Source organism: Anomalospiza imberbis, chromosome 1 (genome assembly GCF_031753505.1).
Source record: "Anomalospiza imberbis isolate Cuckoo-Finch-1a 21T00152 chromosome 1, ASM3175350v1, whole genome shotgun sequence".
Classification (NCBI taxonomy): domain Eukaryota; kingdom Metazoa; phylum Chordata; class Aves; order Passeriformes; family Viduidae; genus Anomalospiza; species Anomalospiza imberbis.
In genome coordinates, this window is record NC_089681.1 from 7,532,605 (window position 1) to 7,541,828 (window position 9,224).

Here is a 9,224-nt window from a genome sequence, read left to right on the forward strand (position 1 = left end):
AATATTATAAATAGTCTTTTAACTTAGAGAAAAAAATGTTGCAGAACTGAATGCAAGTGTTGTGGGAGTTTTGATAGGAACTTGAAGATGGGGATTGAAATGGTTCCATCCTGAGGTTGCTTTCCCTCTCACCCCGTCCCTCTCCTTTAATGCTTACCCAAAGAGGGTAGGTTTGATTTGGGTTTATTTTAATCAGTTGGTTGTAATAGAGCTTTAAATTGATCAGGCAGAATTCTGACCTTGAGAGTAAATATTTTCAGAATTCTGTCTAGTTTCTGTTTCTGGTGTTTCTTCATTAAGAACATGGCTTGCTTTTTGCTTCTGTCCTTAATTTTGCATAGAGCTGTATTTAAAACCATAAATATTAATGAGAGAATAGCCATTTTCAAATTCATGGGAAAGTTCAAAGTGGAAGTCTGTTTTTGAGAGCTCCTGGAATGAGCCTATAGGGAAGTAAAGTCAATGTATCTTTAAAAGAATAATTATTTTATGCCTATTTTAAATGTATAAATGAAATATATATTTATAAATAAATGTAAAGTAATATATAAATAAGAATGAATATATTTGAATCTAGAGACATCCCAAAATGTGTATTGAAATTGAGAATTTTTAATCTAGTTGCTACATTTAGAAATGTTAACTTAATGTAAGTTGTGTGTGAATCTAAAACTATTTTTGCTACTGAATATAAAAACATGTTTTCTTCAATATTAGCTGCACAGTAATTGGCTGGAATGCTACAGAAGCTAGTCTTAAATCCTTTCTTTTTTTTTTTTTCCTCTCCTAGAGGTGACCAGCTGCTCTGCACCAAGGCCTTGGAGTGATGTATCATAGTCTGTTGCTGTAAACATCCCCGACTGGAAGCTGTACCAGCTCCAGCTTTCAGTCAGATGTTTGCTGCACCTGGCTATGCTTGGACAACAGCAGAAGGAGAAGCTGTCATGAATACATTTGTGCATTTGTATTTGTCAAGCAGTGTTTCTACAGACAGAGATGAATTGCCTCCCCGTGAATTCCTTGGGCTGGTAGGTGTGATCTCCTGAAATCTGATCTGAAATGGGGATCCAGAGCTGTGCACGCATTGCTCGAAGCCGAGCTCTTTGCTTCTTTGTGTTATAACTACAGGGTTAGGCTTCCTTGAAATGACAAGTGGTGGTGAACTTCTACAGTTAGCTATGAACTCTTCATTGCTTTATCAGTGGTCTGTTTCAGCAGCTTCTATTACTTAGGGATGCGAGGAAAAATTATTATCAATGCTGTCCAATACTTAGCAGGCCTCATATCTGCTGTGCCTTGCTTTTTGTTTTCTCTGGAATTCTGTATTCAGAGTCTCCTTGTGAGAAGGTTGTGCTTCTAATTGTTAGCTGGGCATAACCCAAGACCAAAATAAAGGTTAAAAACATATCACCCGGTCTGTTTTTGCTGTTAGCCCAATCCACAGTGCATGGCCATGTCTGTGGTGTGGTTTGTGCTGCCCCCTCCATGGTTTGCTTTTTATGGAAGTAACAGCTTTTGAAAATATTCCTTCAGAAGTCTTCACTGGTTAAGTTCCTGAACAACTTAAAACAGTTGTGTCATCATGAACAGTATCTGCAGAAAAGCTTCAGCCTTCCACTTCTCTCCAGTGGGATCTGCACATGTTGTTGCCTGGATCTTGCCTGGGATTTCTTTCCTTCTTTGTTTCACTCTAGTCCTCTATTTTTAAAGGGATGGCCAATGAGAGTAACTGCTGCTGATAGAAAAAATATTCTTGCAACAATCTAGCTCTCTGTTCTCCCCCCTCAATGTTATTTTTTTATTCCCTAACACTTAAATGAAATACTTTGTTGAATTTAAATGTTAGTATACCAAACCTAGGTATTTGTTTAGCTTCACTATAGTGGTTCTGTAAAAGATGATTATGACCAAAAATACAGATACTTTTAAAAAGTAAAATATTTTCTCCTTAACTTATCAGAATTAAAACTAGGAAGCTTTCTTAGTCCTGGGAAAGCTGGACTAATAAGCATTGGAAAGATGATAATTTTGAAGCTGTCAGTGGATTACCAAAGGTGAACCAAGGACAGCCATTATTCTGTGATGGTCCCATTTCTGTAACCATTTTGTTCCTTACCCTGTGTCCCGTCAGGTGACACAGGAACATGTGTGGTGATAGAAGGTTGTGAATTAATTTATTGATCTAATTCATTGCTAGCACCTCTACAAATATTTGTAAAGCAATATGCACACCTAATACAAGGTCAGTTAAAATAGCTTTTTAAAAAATAACGGTCTTACTTGGTTTGATAAATCCTGGCTGTATATTTATAAAAAGGACTTTGATGCAGAAGCTGCAGAGGTTGATGCCTTGAAAAAAATGCTGGTAGTCTTTTTTCAAGCTTTCTTTGCTGTAAACATTTAGCATTTCCTAGTTCTAGACAATATTTGGACTTAGAAGAAAGGAAATGGTTTTGTTAACAAGCTTCTTAGTTCAAAGTAAACGTATTATAATTAATCTGATGTTCATTTTGGTTAGTGCTGTCTTAGCCATTCCACGTGCTACATAAGAGCTGCTTTTATTTATTTATTTTTATTTATTTTTATTTTTTTTAATAAGCCTTGTTCTCGCACAGTTTGTCAGTCCAGTCTTGTGGAATTGAACTTGTGCATACCTTTATATTGTACTGGTGTCTAATCCATGTACTCAAACACAGCTGTCACATGTCAGCACATGAAAATAATTTGAAGTGGCTTATAACTGCAATAAATAAATAAATTTTAAACCCACACTGTATTTTTATTTGAAATGTTTGTTTGTTTGTTTGTTTTTTGCCAAGTGTTTGAATTAAATGAAAGGATCTGCTTTCTCTGGTCATGAAATACCAAGTCCTAACATCTTAATGTGTGTCAAATGTGGCTGTTGTTTGCAGCTGAAGAAGGTGGGTATTGTAGTGTTGTCTAAATGCATATTTATGCCATGATCCCAGGTGAACTTCGCAGTACTGGGATATCTGGGAAGGGCTGATGGGGATTTGGCCTGGCAGCTGTGTAGTTCTGGTAGGGATGAGGAGCTGAAGCAGCTGTTGCAGAATGAGGCAAGACAGGCTCACAAACACAGCAAGTGAAGTTTGGGAACAGAAGAGGCAGATTTGATTTGATACTGATGCTCAGCAAGCAAATGACCTCATCTTGTTCATGTGAAGCCAATGATGTGTGACATGGATCAGTTCCTGGTGTTTTGCAGCAGAGGGAAATACCTGAATGAAAATCAGGCTGGGGATCCAGAGTGACACAGTGGCCACACAGCTACTGTTTTTGGTGGCTGACATTAGCTGTATGTGCAGGTGCAAGGTACAACTGCCTTTGGTACTAAAAGCTTGTGATGAATACCAAGGTTGACCCTTGATGAGTAGGTGGAGTGTCTGTTAAGTCCAGTGTTCGGCTTGCCTGTGGTATTTTTCTGAGCACGTTTTGTGACCACTTGTGAGCAATACCCCAAAGTCCTTGGTGACTTTGCACTGGCCTGCTTGAGCACGGTCTTTCCTTGCTTGGAACTCACAGCTGCGTACAGCAGAATTGCTTGAGCTTGTGTTTTCCTTCATACAAAGAGCAACTGTTAAAATATTTGGAGGGCTTCCCCCCTCCTCTATGCATGAAATAATCTGCATCTGTGATTCCTTTTACCCAGTAAAGCTGCAAACACCTGTTCAGAGAAGAACTTGGAGAAGGCTGAGGCTTGGCCTCTTGACTGACTGGGTTCATCAAAATTTTATCTTCCTGCACTGCTAAGGTCTTTGTTCAAGACTGGACATCAAATTAAATACGCCTGCAAAATACAAGTTAAGATGCTGAGGCTGAGGAGTGTTTTGCTCTTCTGCTATTAAAATGACTTGTATTTCTGAGTAGCTGAAACTGGAGGTGAAAATAAGAATGAAAATAATTGAAATAGTAGAAGTGCCTTAAAAAGTTCTGGAGGAGAAATGGGAATAATTTTAAGAACACAAAAATAAGGTGTACAAATGTTGCAACAAATGCTGTAAAATTTAGCATACGAGGAGACTGTGGAATTATAAACAAAGGGTTGTTTTTGCATAGAATTTGAGATGGACATTTTTGGGGACTCCCAGTTTGTACCACCCATTTATCTCCCATATGTATTTTAGAGTTGAGTTTCAGTTTTAAAAATTGGGATTTCTAGAAGGTGCCTGTACTGAAGATCAAGGGCCTTGGCATGGAAGTGCAATAGCATGCTCTTCCACAGGGGCTGTGAGAGAGAAACATTTTTGCTTTTGGATCTCTACAACATCAAGGATTGTACATGGACATTACTGTGTTCTGATATTCAGAAGATTAAACGTTAAAATGCATGGATTGACTTAACAGTGTTAGTGAAGGTTAATAAGAGTTGCATGTACTGTATGAGTGGTGCAAATACACCAGAGTATGTCTGTGCAGATTTATTTTTTGATATCCTGAAAGGCACTCCTGTATTTATATAGTTCAGCTAATTTTTAGTTCCTGTAAACATCCTACACTCAGCTATAACAAGTGGTGGGGCTGGGGGTTGGGTGTTTACTTCAACTGACTTGGAAAGGCACTTTCCTCAATGACCAAGTGACACTGGCAAGGGGGGAATCCAATTATTCAGTACTATTTAGTATTGTAGGCACTCATTTCTATGGAAGCAGTATGTATTTCTAGAAATCTCTTCATGCTGAAATTATGATTCTGGCTGTATAAAGGCCTACATATTTGTTGGGAAACAGGCTTTAACTGATGGGATCCATATCTTTCTAATTGCAAATAAACTGTGACAATATATCTTTGCTTGAAAAAGCAATGTCTGATACCCCAGATGACAGAAATAATCTAAATCCTTATCTTGAATGTTCAGTTCTCAGTTGCAGCAGTGATTTATTGCTCATTATCTACTTGATCATTGTCAAAGGAGGAATAGATTTACAGGGTACTGTAAAATCAATTCCCAAACCAAGAGATCATTAAAGTAGTAAAACTACTAAGCTTTAACAATTTCTGTTGCCCTTTTATCTTAAAAAATGATAAATGTCTTTGATAGGGGAAATCTGCATAGGAGAAGAAAGAAGACAAGCATCTCTTGTTTTCCTAGTAGCTCTTCTTCTATCATGTCTCAGAATCACTGATGATTCTGCTGATGGATTTGTTGTTAAATGAAGTATGGCTTCAGCATTTGGGCTTTCTTAGGTACCAAAAAATTTGGTAGAATTTTTTGAAAGAACTTAAGTATTTTTATTCAAATGGAAGAATGGGGTACATGGAATTCCTCATCTTCATAAAGGATAAACAGGCTTCTTGAGGATCACTTTTACAATCTGATATCCTTGTTAATATTTGAAAGGCTCAGACTCTTAAAATCTAATATTTTTTACTTATGAGGCCAATTATATTATAAAAATCAGTAAGAGGATTGGTCGTCATTTAAATTCACACACATGAGCCCCATTTTGCTATAATTGAACTTTTTGTTGTGCTTATATTTTTGCTTACAAAATGAAGAGGTCTTTTTAATACGTGGAAGTCCTTGTGGGCAGGTGTTATGCAATATACGGCACTGGAGGATACTGCATGGAAGAGATAACCTCAAATCCTGTATCTGAAGATCACCCGTGTCTGTGTGAACACTGCAGTGCAACCATGTGTTTGCTGTGTGTGCACTTCTGCATGTACAAAACTGTTCTTCTAGATTTTTATTCAGTGCATCTGTTTAACTGCTACAAAACACATATCTCCAGCTGGGATGAACTAGGGAAGAATGAGGGAGGCAAGCTCTCCTCCTCAGGAGAGATGATGTAATTAAAAACATGGAAAGCTTATCTCCAGGAAGAATCTGGATGTCTGTCTATTTTCTTCCATTTCCCAGAATCAGGTGCCTTGTGATGTCCCTGACTCTGCCTGAGAGAACTTTCCTCAAGTTCTGGTGTCTTCACCCATGCTGCTGTGGATTGTCCTGCTCTGGGAATGCCGAGTTTTGACAGCTGTGCTGAAGCAGGAGGAAAGTGCCAAGACTGAAGGATTTCCCTGCGAGGCTGTAACATCTTGCAGCTTTGCTGTCACTTGTTATGTGATGGCGAATGCTGACACATGCTCTTGCCTCATCCCACTGTGATTTCTGCCCTTGCTCACAGGAAGGAGCACGCTCTGTAACTAGCACAGCTCTCTGGTGTCACGGGGAGCAGTGAAATGCTCTCCCTCTCCTTCCTCAGACTGGATCCATGTCCTCGCTTGGTGTACTGTGTGCAGCACAAGCTCATGGAGCCACACAATAGTACAGTGACAAAAAAGAAAAAAAGTCTGATGGGAAAAAGGAATCCTCAAATGTAGTAAACCAATGAGCCTGTTGAAGCTTTAATTAATGAAAGTATTTGAATAGTTGGGTTTTTCAAGAGTTAGAGTTCTTTGTAGTTCCAGGTTTCTGGATTTTATTTAGCTACTGCTTGGTTGCATAGGCAGTAGAGTAGGTTATAATGACACTGTATCAAATGTTTCAAATAGTTTGGCTTCTCCTAAGGGACTAAACACACTCATTGAAGAGTGTCAGGACAAGTATTTGGTGGAGGGAAGAAGGAGTTGTTTGGTTTTGGTTTTTTTAAGTGAGGATTTGATAGGGGAATGAGTACTGTGCCTGTGAGCACCCTTCCCTGGGCTTGGCTGCACTTGTGAGTGTTGTGAGTGCTGGCTTGTTTTTTGTTTTGTGAAAATCTTCATTTGAGAATCAGACACTGATTTTGGTACTGTTCCTCCTTGTTGAGGTAATGTTTGGAAGATCTGGTTTGTGCTAAACTAAAACTAAACTTCTAGAATATGTGTTCGAGGGTTCCAAGCATAAAATAACCTTGCAGAATTTGAAACTGTTTTAAATAGTGTAGTTCACTTTTTCCTACCATTCTGTTGATGCTTTTTAGGTAAACAGTGATAATTCCATGGTGCTAGTGATGGCCTAAACCAAAAAGGGATGAATATCTTGGGAAAAGATAGAATGTGAATGATTTATAAGATTGTCTGGAAGTTTTTTATAGATATGACATCAGTGGTAAGTCAAAAATTAAATTTCTCTTGAAAAACACCGAGGTATAGCCAATGTGGATTTTTTCACAGCAATTTGGAAAATACATTTATTCATATGTTTTATTCTTCCTGGATTTGTCTTGTGCTAAAAATACAAGTATTTCAATATATGTTTATTGATATTTGCTTTACTTGTCTGTTGTGTTTACTAAGACTCTTCCAAAATTCAACTCACTTCCTTTTAACCAGCTCTGCCAGTTCTGACCAGCTTAATTCATATTTTGTAGAGGCTTTGTGTCTGGGGAGAGTACAAAGTTAAAACTGCTTAAGACTTGAACTTAAAACATGAGGGTCTTCTCTGGCACTGGGTTTTCCCTTTCTGTTAAGGAGCAGCAGATCCCTCACTTGTCCACCTTTGCAGCCAAGGAAGGCCTGATCCATGGAACAGTACAAGGGCCCTGGAAGCAGGACGAAGGAAATGCAGTTTATGTCAGTCAGAATTGTTTGTTGTCTGATAACATCACTGTCTCAGCAGGGAAATTATTTCCTGTAAACAATATGGTTTATCTGAAAAATCTGCTATTTTAATAAAGTGAAAAATTATTTTTCCAAACTTCACAGAAGCCTTATCTTTGTGTGACAGGAAAAAGGGAAGCGGCAGGGATGAAAGATGCTTTGTGAACTGAGCTCTGTTTACATAAGGCTATGGAAAACATGCTGAAAGCATATACATTAAGTGCATAGCTTAATGCATTTTTTTAATAAACACACTTCCCCACGTATTATTAAATTAGTTGAATTGACTAACTACCACCTAATGGAAAATGAGATCTATTAACCATCTCTTCTTCTGGAGATGTTTCACACATTCTAAGGAATTTATAAGATAACAGATTTCTAACCTGGATCACAGTCCAGTGTTGGCAGTTCACAGGAGCTTTTTAACTCTGTGTGATGTCCCACTAGACATGAAGTCTTGTTCATCCTATGAACTGCCTGCCATAGCTACTGTGGGCTGCTTCCTGCCTGTAATGGAGACATAACACACCCAGGATTTCCACTGTCACAGCAACTCTGGTTTCCAGGCAGAGGCACTTCTTGCATGCATCCCACACCAAGGGGTTGACATTGGTCTGTCTCTGTCAGCTGGAGACACAAACTTTGTATCTTCAGAGATGTGTTAATGAAATCTGGCTTCTGCTATGAAACAAAGAAATACCCCCAACCCCTTCCTGCTTAAATTGGTCTTGGAAAAAAGCTGATGTTATAGGATAGAGGCAGGAAAGCAAGTAGCAAACTCTTGTCTTATCAAAAGATGAAATCTTTGAGAGGCAAAGGAGAGGGAAGATAATTTTGTAGAGTTCTCAGATGAGAGGCAGTAGTGTGTATGTTAATTCTTTCTGTTCTGCAGGAATTTCAACAGTGATGTTACATCTCCCACTAGTAAATATATTTATATCTGTGTTTAGCTCAGGCATCCTCACATTAGAAAAGATAGTGAAAACTAAGTTAAGAAGTTGTGAGGAATCTCTTCTATCTATGTTCTTTATGCAATGATGCTTCTTGGTCAACTAAATAGATAGGTGTTTTAGGTTTTTGAAGCACAAGTTTCCCAGATTTCTCCTTTCTGAACTTTTTTGACTTGTTGCTATATAAAGTTTTCTCCTATTTGGAATCAGTGAAATCAGGAAATGGAAAATTTAGCCACTTCACATGCTTAGTAGAGAAAATAAATACTTAAATAATCTTGGATGGTGTTTCATGGTAAGAGTAAAGGCTTTGATAGAGTTTTTCTTTTTTTTTTTTTAATACTAGAAAAACCAATTGCATGTTGAACAATCAGAAATAATTTCCATACAGATGCTCATCTTAAAACTGTTTTTTCTATTTATTTAGACTGCTTAAAGTGTAGATTTAAGGTATTGTACCATAAAAACTGTGTATATATATATATACATATATATACACACATATATATATACTCTATATATATATATATATATATATATATATATATATATAGTAATGTAAGAACAATCAAGATCTAGTGAAGTTTTTCAGTTTTTCACAGGTCAATGCTAATGATTGCTTATTAATGCTTCAACTGATAAGGCAGTAGTTAATATTATGGGATGCAGAATGAAGGCTGCAATTCCTTCCATCAAAAACATCCTTTTTGATGTAGATGCCATTTTAAT

General features: G+C 37.6%; 2 long non-coding RNA genes across 2 annotated transcripts in view; one reads left to right on the forward strand and one right to left on the reverse strand.

Moving 5' to 3' along the window:
• LOC137468634 (uncharacterized) overlaps positions 1–2,765 on the forward strand; it is a 22,957-nt gene extending 20,192 nt beyond the window's left edge. The window contains exon 3 of the long non-coding RNA XR_010996073.1: positions 791–2,765. This is a non-coding gene — a long non-coding RNA (uncharacterized lncRNA). The remainder of the gene's footprint in view (positions 1–790) is intronic.
• Positions 1,598–8,896, reverse strand: LOC137468636 (uncharacterized). Its single transcript, XR_010996074.1, has 2 exons — positions 7,929–8,896; positions 1,598–7,484 (listed from the first exon to the last, which is right to left on the reverse strand). It is a non-coding gene; the product is annotated as an uncharacterized lncRNA (long non-coding RNA).
• Between the last annotated feature and the right edge of the window lie 328 nt (positions 8,897–9,224).